This window comes from Sinocyclocheilus rhinocerous, unplaced genomic scaffold, assembly GCF_001515625.1.
Source record: "Sinocyclocheilus rhinocerous isolate Xijiao unplaced genomic scaffold, SAMN03320098_v1.1 scaffold1800, whole genome shotgun sequence".
Classification (NCBI taxonomy): Eukaryota; Metazoa; Chordata; class Actinopteri; order Cypriniformes; family Cyprinidae; genus Sinocyclocheilus; species Sinocyclocheilus rhinocerous.
In genome coordinates, this window is record NW_015651550.1 from 203,078 (window position 1) to 222,394 (window position 19,317).

The following is a 19,317-nucleotide window of genomic DNA, read 5'->3' on the forward strand; positions in this document are numbered from 1 at the left end:
AACAATCCTGAAAATAATGTATCACAGTTTTCACAAACTCAAAACTGTTTTCAACACATATATAAAAAAGAAAAAGTTTTTGAGTAGGGTTGAAATGATTAGTTGAGATTATTGACAATGTTGACAGTAAAAAAAAAAAATTTGACAAATATTTGAATAATAGAAAAAAATCCTACTGATTAATCTGTGAAATAATTGGCAATTAGTCGATTAATCATTGTAATAATCGTTAGATTAATCGATTATCGAAATAATTGTTTGGTTGCAGCCCAATTTTTGAGCAGCAAATCAGCATATTAAAATCATTTCTGAAGAAGCATGTGACAAAGGAATACAATTTTATTTTAATTTTAATATATATATATATTTAAAAAAATTCAAATTGTAATATTTCACAATATGAGTGCATTATTGTATTTTTATCAAATAAATGCAGCCTTTGTGAGCATAAGGGCATTTTTTTTCTTTTAAAACATTTAAAATCTTACTAACCTCACATTTTTGAAAAGTAGTATGTGCACAAATGCATTTTAAAAGCTTGTTGTAGAAAGTTGTAGTATTGTGCCAGTTTCAATTAATTATCAGCATTCAAAATGACACAGGCTGTGTCATTTGATTTGTTCTTCTTTTCTCACTGCTTGGTCTACAATTAATGCATAAAAAACATGTAATCTATATGGGCTATTCCTTACCCAGGGTCAAGAGTCCTGCTCATTCTTTTCTTTGTATGATGAGCCGTCAGGACTACTTACAGCGATTTAAGGGCTTGTATCATCTCAGCTGTGTCTCTGCTTCTTGGCTATTGATGTGTTCAGTTACTTGTTGAGATGGCTGGAAGTGCCTAAAAAACTCATGCCACAATCATTTGCCTACAATCTTCATTTGAATGTTTCTTCCTTTTCCTGGCCAAAACATATATAGGCCTACCAATAAATAAATAAATCTTGGTTCTTCATGCAGTACACAGGTATCAGCATGCCAGCTGCTAATATACTTTCACAGGGTACACCTGGAGCATCTGGTGCCCCTTGTGTTAGGCCATAAGAGCAGAGAACGGAAGAAACTCCCCAGAGGAACCAAACCTTGCTTTTCCTTTCATGCTCTTCTGCTCTTTCCAACCTGTAATAAATATACACAGCAGCGAAATGCTGAAACTTACTTTTTGATATCTGCTAAGAGGCTAAACCATACTGCAGATAGGAAGATGAAGTGGTTACATGCGATATTAAAACTAAGTGAAGGCTAGATCATTTCAAAAGGTTTCTAATTTATCAGCCCTTTAAAAATTTGACAAATTAATTACTCTTAGAAATGTTCTTGCGTACAGCACAAGAGGATTAACAAGTTTAAAATGTCAAAAGCAAGCAACCCAACTCAAACACTAAAATTAAAAAAAGGAAATGCTGTGGCTAGTACAACCAAATTGAATTTGGTAGGTAAGAACATTATTACAAGCTCCCAACCATAATTAACTTTTTTTTTATAGCGAATGCTGCATTCAGTATCTCAAGATATATTACACACTTTCAATAACTCCAATATAATTAAGTAGTCATTTTTATAAGGAGAGTAATCATTTATCCTTTTCTGTAATAGGCTATACATCAACAGGCGCTGGTACATTTCATTCTTCCAGAGGAAAGAGAAAAGCCGAATGTTAATGATTTGCTCCCGCTAGCATAATTTTAATTATGGATTTTCCCGACATGATCGATTTGAGGAGAGCCATAGTAATACAAGTTGTACATTCCACTGTATTAAATATTTGATATCCATTAAATTTTCATGATTAATGTCCTGGAAAAAATCCGTTTCTCTAAGCCCTTTGGTTTGTATTGCTGGCTAAATTAACAGTCTTATTTCTTTACAACGAGTTATAGCTTCCAGCTGCACTGACGGTTTCCTTTGTTTGAGAGATTAAACCATTTTTATATTGATCTTTCATAGAAATCTGCCCTTATATGAAGATTTAATTAGTATTGCCTCTGTGAATCCAACAAAACAGGATAAAGTTTTTGAACCAAATCTGATTCTTTTCACAAGGCATTATTTGTATTTTCCCCATTATCTCATTTTTTTAAATAATATCATTATTCTAGTTTTTAGTTTCAAATTCTTGCTCATTTTATTATACGTAATATACACTGTTAAATGGACAGTTCCTCCAAAAATGAAAATTCTCATCATTTTCTCACCTTTATGTCGTTCAAAACCTGTATGACCAAGAAAGACCAATTTTTTTTTTTCCCCCAAACAAAAAAAAAGTCAATGGGGTCCAATATTGTTTTTAGCCCATTGACTTTCATTGTATGGACAAAAATCTTCAAACTGTCTTCCTTTGTGTTTTGCAAAGGTAAAAGTCATACAGGTTTGAAACAACATGAGTAAATGATGACCAAATTGTCAGTTTTGGGTTCACTATCCCTTTGATAGTTAATGTAAACTCACTGTCAACATGTTTTTTGTTGATGAAATAGATATGAAAGTGACAGGAAAAGCTAAATCCACTTATATAGCTTTGAAATGAAATCCTTTATGTCTGAGTGGAGTTTGTCATTTCTGTTTAACATTCTCCTTGCAGCTTCTGGACAAATTAGCACATTTCTACTTGTAATACAGAATTCATTCCCGTCTCCTCTAAATGTGTTTTTCCTGCTTTTTTCTCGGTTTTAAACAGATCTTATTTACAGCAGTGTGCTCTTAGGGAGAAGAGAGGTGAGCCACAGCACCCTGCTGCGTAAATCTTAATGATATTGGCTCCCTCTCCTCAGGGAGTCAGTTACTTTTATGCCAACTTCTATATCACACATGTCTGATGGTGCAAATTTAATCTCACACTTCTGAGATGTGATTTTCTCTCTCTCTCTCTCTCTCTCTCTCTCTTTCTCCACCTCTTTCTTTTTATTGAGTGTTACAGTGGTAGTTGTTTTAACCTATGATATAAAAAAGTCTAGACTTGAGACTTATTATTTTTAAACTCTTCATTACTTTTAATCACATGCCTTACAAAAAAAAAAAAATGTGTCTCACAATAAATTGATGTAGCTTACTTGGAATGCTTGACCTTGACACACTAAACCAGCTGCTAAACAAGCAGATGAATTTGGGATAATGTTCCCTAAATATCTTCCACGCAATCTGAACATAGTCCACACTGAATGTAGTGTGTTTGAGATCAAGACCAACAGAACTAAGTGATTAAACATGATAGCATCTGTTCAGCTTCATTACTCAGCATTTGTCCTGGGTGGTTTAATTAGCTGAATATTGTCCTGTTTAGATAATATTTTGTCTATACTACTTTTTTAAGTGATGACAAAGTCCCTTCCATACAACTGCAAATGTGACATAGGGAGAGAGTACACACAGATGTTCATGTTTAAATAGCTAGAGCAGATAAGACAGCCCATCGAGCAGAGCAAAACAAGGACAGGACATACAGGCGAGGGAAGCTCTTGAATACATCTTCTTTTGTGTTCCACAGAAGTAAGTCATACAGGTTTGGAAAGACACGAGGGTGAATAAATAGTGAGATGAGTTTCTGCAATCCATTTGAGCAATATCTCTTATACATCCAATCTTTGAAAATCAAACTCATGACCTTGGTGCTGCTAGCATCATTAATGTAACATGCTGCTCATCTTGTGAGTTGAATAAGCAGCAAAAAAAAAAAAAAAGTAACGATTTAATGAAGTTCAATGTGTCTACATAATGCATTATTTAAATTATAATGAAACAATTTACAGCTTTTATTAATAAAGTTAATTTCTACAAATGCTAAAAAAATTGTTAACATTTCAAGTTGTATAAATTAACATGAATGTAATACAAACAAACATGAATTAATGTCCTATATTATAAATTAGCATTAACCTAGAGAAGTAAATGCTGTAAAAATCACTGTTAGTTCAATGCATTAACTGCAAATGCATTTAATCTAAAAACACACAACTACAAGCTGTACAAGCTGGACATCTGGGTACATATATGTGATAACAGAGTTGCATTCTTTCTCTTCCTTCATGCAACATCAGTATTCAGGGAGGAAAGAAAAGCCCCCCAAAATTGACTTTTCATCCTCTGCCTTCTGTTGCTTAAAGAAATTATTCTCTTGTAGCCCAAAGAACCTCTGGCATGTAGATTGTATTTCAGTGTTATTTTATTGAGGTGCCAAGAAGGGACTAGAATGCCATTCCAGAAAAATCACACTCGACCATTTACTGCTTGCCTGGGATTTCTCCCCTCTTCCATTACACCCCCTTTATTCCATTCTTTTTCTAACCCCCTCCCCCATCTTCCTCTTCTTTTAACTCTCTCTCTCTCCTTCAATCTCTTTCACTGTATTTTCTTTATCATAAGTCCCTTGACTTCACACACGTGTTTTCCAATTCTCAAGTTCATTATTGTTAAGAAGTCAAATGTATTGCATCTCTCTCCATCACATTGCTGTGTTCAGCTACAGCACTTTTTTTGTGCATTGTAAACCAATTTACTCTCCTCTCACCAATGCAGATAGTATTAAACAATGCCCTAAGAGCACACAGCTGTCTGAATACGAATGATTTATTGCAGAGTAAGAAGTCTGTGCGTCGCTTTCTACGACTCTGCAGTGTAAAATAAGCTCATTTATATTCCATATTGCCACAGCTGCCGCACTTAATATTACCGTCAGTAGAAGCTGAGCCGTGAATTCTTCTGGATACAGCCGAAGTGGAAAGGCCCCTTGCCATCTTAGAGATGTGTACAAACAATATTAAACACATTTCATCGTATTATGCGTTGTGTAGGAAGCAGCTCTCTGATAGAAGGAAGCAGGTTGAAGCAGCCTGCGGGTATGCTTGTCTGATTAAGGGTTTGTGTTCCTAAGTTGATGGTCTTTAAAAGGAACCTGGAGGTGATTGTTAAAAAAAATGTACTTATATGTCTTAACACTTGGACTTTGACAAAGAAGATTGTCATTGTCTGTCAATAGTAGTGTGGTTGATTTTGTTGCTGAACACTGACAGTATTTAGGAGTCATTGAATCAGTCATTCAACTGATTCATTCAGGAATGGAAAAAGTCAAGAGTTGCATCTGAATATGTTTATTTCCCTATTACATAGTAAGTGAAAAACAATATTTGAAAAGAGTGAAAACACTGATTACTTTAGAAATGAAACACTGTTTGTGTTGGCGGAGCAAATATATAAAAAGTAACTGTTAATATTGTGTCCAAAATGTAATTGCAATCACGGTTAATTAGCATGCTTAGTTTCTGGCATCATCATATTTGAATGACTGCATGAAGATGAAATTAAGGCTTGAAATGACATACCCTATGAGCTAAATGACATTTATTTAATGACTGACTGCAGAAAGACTGCAGGGAACATGAGTTTGTAGTCATGGTGATAGTCAGGCACTGAAATGTATTTTCTCCTTTCTCTGTCTTTTCTCCACTCACAAGAGATTACACCTATCTCTTTTCTCTACCTCTTTCTATTTGCATCAATCATCTGTAATTAAGTCAAAAGAGGCTAATTGTTCTTTATAAACTACAAGGCTATCACTGAAAACCTTCCATATACACACCTAGAGCACTCCTATTTATAGTGCTAATTTGCAGTTGTCACACAATCTTATGGCATTTATGTACAGCAGCATGGGGTTTACATGAGTTTTCATTAACTATTAAAGGGATAGTTCACCCAAAGATTAAAATAAAAAAATAAAATAATTAATTTTAAAAAATCCATCTGGACCAAAAGCTGTCTTCTTGTGTGTTCAAATAGAGGAAAGTAAGTCATACAGATTTGTAACAACATGAAGGTGAGTAAACCATAACACAATTTGTTTTGTTTTTGGGTGAACTATGCCTTGTAGAGAATGAAGACACTTCAGTGATACAGTACAATTAATGTGTTCAAAAATGAGAATGGGAAAATATGTTGCATGATACTGCTCAAACAAACCGGTGTGTGTAATCTCTTCACAAATAATATGTATCATGAGCACCTGTGTTATACCTAACACATACACTTCAATTCATACATGTTTATGATTTACTGTGTATATTATTTGTTTAATAAACATGTTTAGACAGGCTATTCAGGCCTGTAAATGCCCCGGAGAGATCATACAAACGAGCAGCGATACCACAATCACGTCATCTGTCTTCATAGACAAGTCCCACTGCTCATACATGCATACACACACGCACACGCACACACACACACACACACACACACACACACACACACACACATGTGTAAACAGTCTCAAGCTTTTCATCTCAATTTAGGTTAACAATGGACATGAATAAGGGGAAAACAGTGTCTACGTTCTTTTGAGTGTATGTGTGTGTTTCTCTAATCAAATTTCAGTGCTGGACTAGGTTAATGGCCATTCCTTTAATTAGCCCCTCTGCCAGAGAATAAGTGCCTTGCCCCTTTAAGCGCACAATAGAAGTGCATTTGTATTCACACAGAGTACAACATGATGTTCTTTGGGTGACCCCCACCATTAGCGGGTAGAAACCTGGGCACAGAAAAATTTGCCTAACAAGAAAGAATCTGTGTGTTATAAGAGAGAAAGAACAAAGCTTGACCTTAGCCAAAAATGTCAAACATCCACTAGTCTTCAATATAACTTAGAGTAGTTTGTCATCAGATTTAATCAGAACATATAGGACTAGAGATTTTGCCCTTTGAGGCTTATAAGGGGTTATTGGCTGGAATACTAAATGTTGAATAGATAGTGAGATGGTGTTCAAAACAGAGTTGTTACAGTTGCATTTGAAATGTCAATACTGTTAATATTATATTTTATTATAATGTAATGTAATGTAATATAATATAATATTAGTTTTAATAATAATTGTAATTCCACAACTAAAATGATAATGAATTACACAAAAGAACAATATCGTTGGAACCACTTTCAGAATGATTTTTGTCTAGCTCATAAATGATGCAGTATAAACACTGACTGCCAATCAGAATCCACCCAACTTTAAAGAGCTTGAGCATTTAAAGTGGCAGACGACAAAACTGCAATGCACGCTAAAAACAGAATGTGATTGTGCGTTGGTGTGGATGCTAATATAGTGTTATAGTTATCGTTCTTGGTGTGAATTTATTCATAATCAGTCCATTATTGTGTTCATTTGTCTGTTAATCCATCAAATCCAATCTACCTCTATAAAAAATAACTCAATATTTTTTTGGTTAACAAAGACGGTGTTTATGCATTTTCTGTATTTGCATGACAGTTTTATACATTATGGATCCCAAAGCTGAACGATCACCCTAGGCCTTTTCACATCATGTAATAGGTCACCATTTTGTGTGTGACATTGATGATGCACATCTGAAAGGTTGCGAGGGAGATATTATCAATAGCTGACCTTCAGGTTGCTAGCAATATGCAGGTTTGGTCTTTCGGTAATCATGCTCAATCTCATCAGTCGGTCCCCCAGGTCTGTGGAACATCAGAGTTTAGAGAGGTTTACACACTCAGTCACAGTTAACATCTGCTTGGTGTGACAGTATCAGCCCTGTGATCAGTGTATCAGCATATGGGCCTGCCCTCTATCAAGTGTCTGGAATAAACTTCCAAAAATCCCAGCAGCCAAACAGGAAACAGAGTTCAGTGTAACTCCAACAAGAGCAAGTTAAGCTGTTGATCTATTGACTTCCCCTCCCTACTGTACCAACCCCGTAGCCTGTCTTTGATAAGCCTGCCAGCTCAGCTTAAAATGCTGTGAGATGAGGTTTTGAAGCGAACCGATGAAGGACGCTGTATCAACATCATCTTGTAGCCCAGCTACAACACAAAGCCTGTAACATCTCTAATTGGTGCAAAATTACAGATCTACTTTTATTTAGCTGATAAAAATTATTTTAATTATTATTTTATTGCAATACAATAAAAGACAGGAAACACCCAACAATGTAAGACACACACTAGAACGACCACACACACACACACACACAAACACACAGAAAATAATAATTAATTAATAAAAATTAAAAAATACAATGGAAAAAGTAGAATATGAAACATGGATATTTAATTACAGCCAATAATCATTTAATAATAATAATAATAATAATTATTATTATTATTATTATTATTATTAAGCCCATTATATTTATGCAAAGTTGTTTTGCTGTCTACATTGTGTGCAATATAGAAGAAATATATCAGAAATATTCAAAAGGGAGAAGCAAGGAAGTGATAAGTACAGAATGCAGGAGGATCATTTTAGAGGGAGGAACTGAAAGGCTCTTATGATGTGTTGTGTGCATGTAATCAATAATGTGAAAGAAATATTGCTTTGCTGTGCTCCGAGTAAAGAGTTCTCCTTGCCCATTTTATTACATATTTCTCTCTCTTTCATATGGTTGGCACAGCTCTCCATCTCAATTGGGAACAGGAGCTCTTATATTTAAAATATTTTTCACAATTGTGCACGTGGGTCATACATTTTTAAATCTCAAGCGCACAGCTTCCATACTGCTGTGCATTCTCCACCCAGAGAGAGAGAGAGAGAGAGAGAGAGCTGTGCTGCTTTTTTAGATATGCACACTTCTGCAGCTATTTCACAATAATCAGCTTCAGTAAAGACAGTGAGATTGACTAGGGCTGTGAGAATGAAGAGGGAGGGAGACTTAAAGGAAAGACAATAAACAATTTGACATCTCTGCTGTATGAGCAACAGCTCCTCTTGGTTTCTTAGGCTTCCATTGCTGCTTGTGTTCTGATCGGAGTCAAAGCCCCACTCCTCGCAGCATAAGGGAGGGGTGCAGAGGGGGATGGTGCTAGATCCTGGGGCTAGATGTTGATTTGAAGAGAGAAAATAAAGAATAATAGTCTTTGATGTTTAGGAATAAAAGCTCCTGCCTCTCAGCTTTGAAGGCTGAATGTCAGGAAACCGCAGACTAATTGGTAGTGTTATCTCAGAGGATACTGGGCTAGTGAAGAGACTGCTTACCCCCCGTTACATGAGAGGTGCATCGGACTCAAACATGGGCAAAGCACTAATTGTACTTCCATCTCTAGTGTTTCTCATGGATCTGTTCAGTTAGCATCAGATTTGCTTTCATTTATCAATAATGGTCGATATTGCATAGTAGTGTATGTTTATATTTCTTACATCATATTGTTGTATCAAGTTGATTGAATATGGAGGTAATATTCATGAAATCTTTGTATTTAAAATTACTTAAATTACATTAAATTACTTATTTACTTGTAGCTTAAAATTACTTCCATGTTATGGCCAATACTCAATAAATGACTGATTTTAAAATTCTATTTTATCGAAACAAAATAAAAATGAAACATTAGAAACTAAAATAACTGCACGTGAATTCAAGCATCACAATATTATGAATGTTCAGGATAATGGATATACATTTTGAGCTTTACTAAAGATTATATTTAAAGGGACAATTCACCCAAAAAAATGCATTTACTCACCCTCATGTCGTTCCAAACCTGTATGCCTTCTTTCTTCTGCGGAACACAAAAGGTACTTTGAAGAATGCCATTAACCAAGCAGTTTAAGTTCTGTCAGGACCAGTATCGTCAAATATGATTGAAAATTAGCATACAGTTTGGATTGGCGGTATGGTTCTGTTCTGGGCAAGAACTCCCTGCGCATCCATACAGCCTGGCATGGATGAGAGCAGGGAGAGCAGCAATAACCCCCCAGGGTAAACAGAACAGAACCAACATAAATGTATTGCAGATATTGTTAAAGTTCAATAATTGTATGTACACATTTTAGAATTAGTCTGATTCAAAGGAGAATCAGAAGGCTGAATCCTGACTGACAGAGGAGGAGTTGGGGATGGAGGAGGTTAATTAGCTATTGAGCAATGCGAAAACTGCTGATAATACTGAGGAACCGTATATATGAATGCTTAGATAGGTGTCGTATTCCCATAGGTAGATGGGGATCAGCTTAGAGTCAGCTGATGCGAGCTTGACTTACGTGACCTGCCAGAACTAACGCTACGCTTGATGTTTAAAAAAAATACATTTTTCCAATGAAGTTCCAAGAATAAAAGTCATAAAAGGTTTGGAATTACATGAGAGCAAATGATGATCATTTTTAGGCGAACTATCCCTTAAATTTAACTTTAAGAGAGTTGTTAGATGACAGGAAAGGTAATTTAAAGGTAACAATGAGCACGTATAAATGAAATTTCAGTAATGATCAACACCACTAAATGTTTTGAAAATCTAATAATGGACAATAACCAATGTGGTACCAATATATCATGCATCCCAAAAACCTACATTCAGAGCTTTTCTAAGTGTGCTTAGTTATGCGGCAAGTATAGTTCTACAGGATAATAGATTTTTCTTCAAGATCCTAAACGCAAGGGCAGATTTAACAGCAGACAAAGGTAGAGAGCTGCCTAGGGACCCCTGAAGACAATCAGGCCTGTACCTACCACCGTAATAGAACTGTTCACGGTCTCCAACAAAATTAACAACAGAGAACAAGAACACTTCTGTGAAAGCTGTACAATGAAGAGAGAAAACCCAGGTAAATAAATTGATTTGAGAAGGACAGACCACACTCCTGTCCTTGCCTAGGGCCCCAAAATCACTAAATCCACTCCTGCCTAAACACACTGTCATAAGTTGAGAAATGTACATCATTGGAAATTGTTTAGAGTTCAGCCGAGAGTGATATTTCATAGTGTTTGTGAAATGTGGCTGGTCAGAGTAACAGAACGGGACAAATATTTTGATTGCGTTTCCCCTCTGATGTGGATATTTAACCTCCACATTTTGTGCGGATTTTGGGATCAGTGTGAAAGCTGTGATGGTTTCACCCCTGCTGCTACCGAGCCAGAAATACACTCATGTTCCTACAAGCAAAATTTGACTTCTTCGATCACACTAGTAGAGTCGTATCTTGTATTTACTTTAACATATTGTACCCTTCATGACGGCATAAATTATTAACAACACCGATCACATGCAAAATGCAACCCAGCAAATCTCTTTTACACAGCTAAATTATTGATTTAGTCTTTTAAAAACTTCAATCTGAAACTTTCCTGAACACCAACTAATCTCAATACTCCATCTGAAAACTACATAAGGCTTACATGTTCAGATTATTTACAGTTCTGCTGTATCAAAGGCTTTAAATTCATATGAATTAAGAAAGCAATATTGGTACAGAGAATCACAAGCATTCCCAGTAGAGAGAAAAACAGAAAGAAAGACAAAAAGAGACAGAGTAAAGATAGAAGAGAGAGAGAAAAGAGACAGTGTTTGGATATGCTGTTGTTCCAGACCTCATTAATAATTAATCGATCTGAGTATTTCTATGAATGGCATTATTCAAATTATGTTAAGTCACATCAGCCCACCTTCTCAGCTGTGAAGAGTTCTTAACGTGATGATGAAAGAGGTGTAATTTCCCCAGTGTCAGACAATGTTTGAAAGACCCCTGTGATATGAATCACCTTCAGCAGTAGTTATGACAAATTTTCTCTGTTGCAGGTTTTGCAGACATAGTTATCACTACGACTGAGGAACTGTTTCAATGGAGAATAGCTTTTCAAAGAACATCACAGTTCAACTGCCAAGACGTTTAAAGGTATAACACGAAGTGAGTTTCATTATCAAAAATGTATGCACCAGTAGTTTAGGCTTGGTATGAAATGTATGCCTAAACTACTGGTGTAATCATTTTGTTCCAAAATGAACAATACAAATGGTTTGCTCCTCAAAGAGTACATGAGGCCTAACATTTATATTTCACAACATTTTATGGTATGACTGCACCAATATTACAATTCTGATATACAGTATGTCACATTTAAAAAAATCTATTGAATTTAGGCATCATTAAAATGTGCTAGATGTTAGATGACAGTAAATGGTAATACATAAAAAATAAGTGGAAATTTGCATGTACAATTAAATATCCAATATCAACAGATATATTTCCAATTTCAAGTGATATAAATTAACTAAAACAAAATGATAAAAAACAAACCTGATAACTGACATGGTACAAGCGCGTGTAATATATCATAATGTTACTTCAATCATCATTACTGATCCTAAAATTACACTCAAAACCAAACATTATTTTAAAATTGGTATTATATATTTAGAAACACATCTGTGGACTCTATCCCAGCAATACAGGCTGTGCAGAATCTGATTTCCTCAAACTGTGACTGACAACATATATTTTTGCAGTAACCTCCTTCAGTCCCCTATCCAGGTCCTAAATGGGTTAATAGCGGTGATTCAGTAAATTAGAGTAAAATGGCAGATGCTGAATTAAAACAAGGCAGAAAAGAGTGTGCTGTGATGAGACACAATCAAATGGCCCATGATTCAGTCCGATAGAAGCACTCTGTTGCCAGGTTACACCATTTGGAAATTTAACCTTCCAGTTTTGCACAGAAAAACCTCACGTTATGAATTTTTCACAGATTCAGTATTGAATATTTAACAGCTACAACATATCTGTTTTAGACATTAATTTATTTCTGCGTTCCTGTGTATTATAGTGGATGTTAAAATCCAGGAGGTAATAACATACAATCACCACATATGGTCAAACACATGACATTACGTGTTCGTGACTTGCTGAGCACTGGATTTATGGAACGGCTGGTTTCTGAAATGATGTAGCTAATCTAGAGTGAGTAATTCATTAAAAGAATAATAAAGGGCTATGGCAGAAAACAAAAAACACAGATTGATGACTGCGAGTATGTGGCAATTCTTCTGAGAGGCAATTAAATATCTGATTAAAGATATATATGAAGGTATAAATGCTGTATGTGTCTGTCTGTATTAGTACAAAAACCAGTGATCATCAAAAAAGTAATGATTCCTGCTGGTACACACATCATGCTGAAGAACTATAGACTCTCAGCTGAATCACTCACTTATCTCCACATCAAATGAACTTCCTCAGAGATCCAAAAATCACCAATTTGTCTTACTGACAGTTCAGTTTAGAAATGGGTTTAAAGGGATTTCTCAGGTAAGACTTAATTTCCACCAAAGACAAAAGGAGAAAAGCAAAATATAAAAATCTACAACTGTGAATTAGAAATAAAGCAAGCATCTTTGGCTTCCTAAAGACTGTAGAGAGCGGTATAGTCCCACTGGGGTCATTCGCGTTATACTGTGACATTCACCACATACCTATGAGGAAGAGAGCAATAGAACGAGAATAATAACACTACGACAAGAGAAAGAACAAATAAATAACAGAGATTCATGAGTAATGACATAAATCATTTCCTTCTGCTACGTGTATAATTTCACCGTATTTATACGCAACGTGGATTGAATGTAATTTAGCCTGATGCCAAATTAAATATAAAAGCATGATGTGATGACAAACAGACCAAATATGAATGATATATTAATATCTAATGCATATCTCTAATGGTCTCTCTTTTTAAAATTAAAAGCTCTTCGGCCTGAATGTCATTGGTCACCGCAGGTACACAGAAAAAGTGGGGTCTGACTTAACAAATTGGCTTAAATTGAAGTCTTCTGCCCATCACATGTACAGTATGCCGTGTACATGAAGAAGAGGTTATTAGCATTAATGGAGGAGGGCAGTGCAGAGCACCATCTCTCTACTCGTGGATGGATCCGATGGAGCAGTAATATTCTAATTGGATCCATTCCATTAAAAAAAGCTTGTTTTCCTTGATTACTTTGATGTTTGGCTTGGAGCAACGGGGGCAGTTCCATTTATTTACTCCCTCTCTCTGGTTCTCTCTCTCCTTGTCTTAATAAATTGGCTCAGCAACTGAACTACAGCAAACAGGCTCAGCCTCATTCACAAAACACTCTAGTGCCCCCTACAGGTGAACGTCAGAAGAACAAACATTAGCTATTCTGAGCACGAGGCGCTCGGGGAGAACATAGTAGATCAAAACAGGCCTCCAGATTTATGATTTCATTCTGTTGCCCCATGAAATTCCTTTTAACTGTCTTGTTCATCAGTGAGATTCAGGAATCATTCATGTCACCTTGAACACAACACAGAAGTTGCATGTGAGTTTTCAACATCTAAGATTTTGGTCTCAAATAACTGCTTTATTAGTATATAGTCAATGTAAAGATGTCTTCTCACACCAGCACCGTCCCCAGAGTCTGGTTTCATATTAGCCAAGCGTTTAGATACAAAAGTGCACTGAGGCTGCCACTATAATCCCGGATCTTAATTAAACTAGGATTATGGGTCAATTACTAAAAGGGACTAAAAGAAACATAGAGATATAATACAAGATAAAACAACATTTCACGGTTAACACACTGAAGAAAGAACAAATGGAGGACACTGGGAAAGCAACACAGAGAGAAAACAGGGAAGGCAGAACAGGAGTAAAATGTAAATTCATGCCCATTACCCACTGAAGCAAGAGTGAGGCAGTCAGCCTTGGCACAAAACTTCCCCACAAACTCAATCTATAATACACATATTCACGCAATCCTCACATCATTGATTTGAGCATTTGAATCATCTTTTCCCCTAAATGACAATGTTCCTGTTGTGTTCTCACACATCAATGCAGAGGATGAATCTGATCTGATGAAGGTTTTGGAGTGTTTTTACGGCATATGAGGGCCAAAGCTAACACACTGATGAAAATCACTGCACCTTCCAAACACACACACTGAAGCCACTGATATCAGTGTATTTCAGTCCTGATCTAAAAGAGATGAATACTGACACCCAGAGAGAAGCATATCCTGAGGCCAAATGCGTGCTTGAATATAAACAACACCACACCATGATTCACACACACTTACTTGGCAATCTAAAAGGAGACATTTCATAGACTTTAAACTGATGAAACTGATGAATTTCTTGCTGCCAGTAAAGAGTAAAGAAAAAAAATTATCGCCATTTCTACAAAAAATATTAAGCACCACAACCGTTTTGACATTGAAAATAATAAGAAATGTGTCTTGAGCACCAAATCAGCATATAAAAAATTCAGAAATATCATTGGAGTAGAGTTGAAGACTGGAGTCAGCAATGACCACAGGAATAAATAACATTTTAAAATGTATTAAGAAAATAAGCTATTTTAATTTCATTATAATATTTCACAATATTACTGTTACATTTATTAAATAAATGCAGCCTTGGTATATGCAAAATGTTAATAATTGTACAAAAATAACAGATGTTTACATGTACTCCACAAGACAAAATAATAACAGAAATTATAAAAATTGTCACGTTCAAACATTTACTCTTGAATCTTAATAGTGTGTTATTTTGTGAAAATTGTTCATGAGTCCCTTGTTTGTCCTGCAGTTCAACTGCAAGCCTATCCCTTCAGAAAAAATCCTCCAGGTCCTGCACATTCTTTGGTTTTCCAGCATCTTATGCATATTTGACCTCTTACCAACAATGACTATGATTTTGAGATCCATTTTTGCAATTAATGTAATTTATTCCAGTGATGCACAACAATTACAAAGGGTAGAAACATGTACTGATGCTCAAGGAGGCAACACAATGCAGTAAGAGCTGGGGGGTGTAAACTTTGAACAGGGTGAACAGGAGTGTACATTTTTCTTATTTTGTTTAAAGGGGTCATATGATGTTGCTAAAAAGAACATTATTTTATGTATTTGGTGTAATGAAATGTGTTTATGCGGTTTAAGGTTCAAAAAACACATTATTTTCCACATACTGTACATTATTGTTTCTCCTCTATGCCCCGCCTTTCTGAAACGCGTCAATTTTTACAAAGCTCATCGAGAAAGGAAAAATTGAAATCGCATCATATGACCCCTTTAAAGATCATGTTTTTCATTTAGCATTGCCCCTCAGAAGCTACATAAAATACTTGCATGTTTCCCAGAAGACAATATAAGTACAATTTACCCCGATCACCCTATGTGGTATAACTATATTTGCTAAACTCCAACCCCAACTCTTCATCTAAAACTAATCCTCACACAAACTCAACAATATTAAACGTAAACCATGATTTGGCAACCTTTGAGCTTCAAATCATCTTACAAGTTCAAGCAGAGTCAAAGCTGTTTACAAATAACACAGGTGCCTTGTGCAAAAAAAAAAAAAACAGATAATGGAGAATCTACATGCATTAATGATCAAACATATACCAGTTTAATAGATAATTTCAAGTGATTATACAACACAGCAATTAAGATGGGACTCTAACGAACTGGTCATGCAATACGTGCATTTGATCATTTAATAAAATTACCCACAGACTTTAGACGCTGAGGGTCAGCATAGTAATGTCTCCATTAATGAGTTATTTAATTTAGACTTTTATCACACAATGACTGTTCAGCTTGAGTTTGCATTAGTAAAGTCACTTTCAAATAGTATTGTTCCTGTGACTTTCATTTCGTAATTTAGGCTGTACTGAATAAATTAAAGCTCTGTCAGCAATTTGATAAGCCTTACAAACTTTAGCAGCGTTCCTATCAAGCTGTACACTTCTTCCCTTCCGCATCCTCTCTCGCTCTCAAGATAGTGGTGCATTCAAGTCACTCAGATTAGTGATTGTGATTAGGAGGTTTCTCTTAATTAACCCCCGTTTTTAATTCCTTATGCAACTCATTTTCAGCAGAAATAAAACTGTAGCAAAGCCTCATGGGATACCTGTAGCTGAACAGCTGCCTTTGTTTAGTTTATATGACTGTGTGTGAGGAAAAGAGTTTGTAGTGAAATCTGGACTGGAATTGTATCTGGATTGGCAGTTTGTTTGCACAACAGTTTGCAAAACCTGCTAAATTAAGTTCAGCAACAGTAACTTTTGGTGAGTGTTAACGTTCAGAAGTCTTTCACCCCAAAAAAATGAAAAATTTGTCATCATTAAAATATATTTTGTGTTCCACATACAAAATTATGGGATTTTTGATTGAACTAGTCCCTTAAAGGGGTCATATGATGCGATTTCAAGTTTTCCTTTCTCTTTGGAGTGTTACAAGCTCTTGGTGGTCGTTCAGATGAGTCAGATGAATCAGCAGGGACCTCCAGAGGTGACTGAGCAGTCAATCTCATCTCATGCTTCACTGATGAGAGCAAACCACAGCTATGTTCTGTGTAAAACATGATACACACATGCAATTTTTAGAGTTTTATGCACAGTCCATTCTCTTTTACTGCAGAATTAAGCATGAATTGATAAGTGTGATCAACACTGAAAACTTATGTTTTGGATTACACTAACAGTTTATTATTAGGAGTTACCAGTCACTATTATCTATACACCCACCCAGGAGTCTTCCACAAACTGAAATGTTTTCTTCATCAGTCATTTGAGAGCTGATTCCTGAAAGATCAGCAGAAGACAATCATCTGTCTTTTTCTGTCTCTCTTTCTATAGACAGACTCTGCTAATACTATTCTACAGTATAGAATACATTCATATAGCACATGCACAAAAACAAAATATAATATGTAAATCACACACTTATTAATGTCTAATATATATATTACTTTTTTTTTTACCCTCTACACAAAATTGTGTTATTTATAGGGCTCATATCTTACACATTGTTATTATTTCTACCTCTGAGGTTCATATATAATGTTGTTTTTTGCCAAAACCAGTCATTTTTCACCCTCTCTCTAACCTTTAGAAATAAACAGTCCGTTTTCCACTGCTGCGCGAAGTTGAGGCTGTGAAAGTTCAGAATTACTTTTTGTTGCTCAGTTTCAGTAAATGTTCTTTTTGACTATAGGGGAAGAGTTCTTGGGCCAGATTTACTAACAGCTTGCATCAGCGTAAACCATCTTTTGGTGTTAAAATAGTAAGAAAGACACGCAGTGAAGAATTAGCGCTGAAAAGGCGTGGACACAGTTATTTTTGCGCCTGACCTACTTGAATATGCATTTGTAGGAATTTCCCTTTCAGACACAAAATTTATGGGAGGAGAATATTAAAATGAATCACGCAACACAATTTACTAATGTTTGCGCTCATCAAATTACTGTTTTTTGCGCCATTATTTAACGCCCAAAAAAAGCACGTCTTAAAGCAGTTGGTAATTTGCGCTGCTCTAGGTAGATTGCGCTGATCATTATGGAAATGATCTGGCTGCATCTGTGTTCTTTAATTTGAGCATTGTCAGTAAATCACCCGCAGAATTTCCCCTCCCATCGGCGCTTTTATGAAATTGCGCGCTAACACTAAATTGCCCTGTTTAGTAAATCTGGCCCCTTGAGTTCTAAAAAATCATTTTTATGCTATTTTATCTTAAATAAAATGAGATTCCTTAGATTTAGAATTAGATTCAATTTCACACAACAGATGTGTTTGTCAGCATACATTCCCCACCTACACAAGGACACACATTCACATGCTCTCTCTTCCAGATTTGTTTATGTCATGTTAATGACATAAATCTTATGCATAACTCTCTCCTCTCTTGTGCACTAATAATTAGTCATTTAGCAGACGTGTCTATCCAAAGCGACTGGACAATCCCCCTGGAGCAACCTGGGGTTAAGTGATTGCTCAAGGCACAATGGTGATAGCTCATGGCTCGCTCCTTACAGGGCCTCAACCAGCAAACTTCCGGTTACTTACACTTAACCACCACACATAACATACCACAAAACGTACATGCAAATACATGGACATAAATACATGACAAATACATAAAAAAGTGTAAATAAAGGCTACTACACAAAAACTTCCAGTAAAAACCTTAACCCTCATGTTCTGTTATGTTTCTATATTTGGAGTCCGTGACACTGCAGTGATGCATTTGTAATTTCAAACTTGACCTCTCACAAAAATCTATTTACCACAAAGTAGACGTGTTATTGTGTTATTTATATTCGATTAACATTTCCATTCAGAGGTCAAAAGAAATCAAAATAAGTAATAAAAAGAAGACAAGAAGAAGATAAGAAAAGTCACTAGAAGTAGCAGACAATGTACAGTATTTATTTGAAGCAATTTTTCCTGGATTGAAAATGGTATTTTGAATTACGCTTTGCATTGTGTTGTGTTTTAGGGTTAAAGGACCCCTTGATTCATAATGTCCTTGCAGAAAATTACCTGCACCTTTACTGTTTATCTACAATTTTTTTTTCTTACAGTGCAGAAGTGCATCTCTACATTGTGTATATTAGCAGAGAACGTTATCAAGTGAAAATCAATACACTCTTTTAGACCCCAAACATAATGTTACATTGTCCACAAAGAAAGGTTGAAACATGTCAGCAAGATGAAATTTAGTTTTTAAATAGTTAAGATGAAGACACACCATCAAGTACCAACCAGAATGTTAAGTATGTTTCGGAACTATTAAAA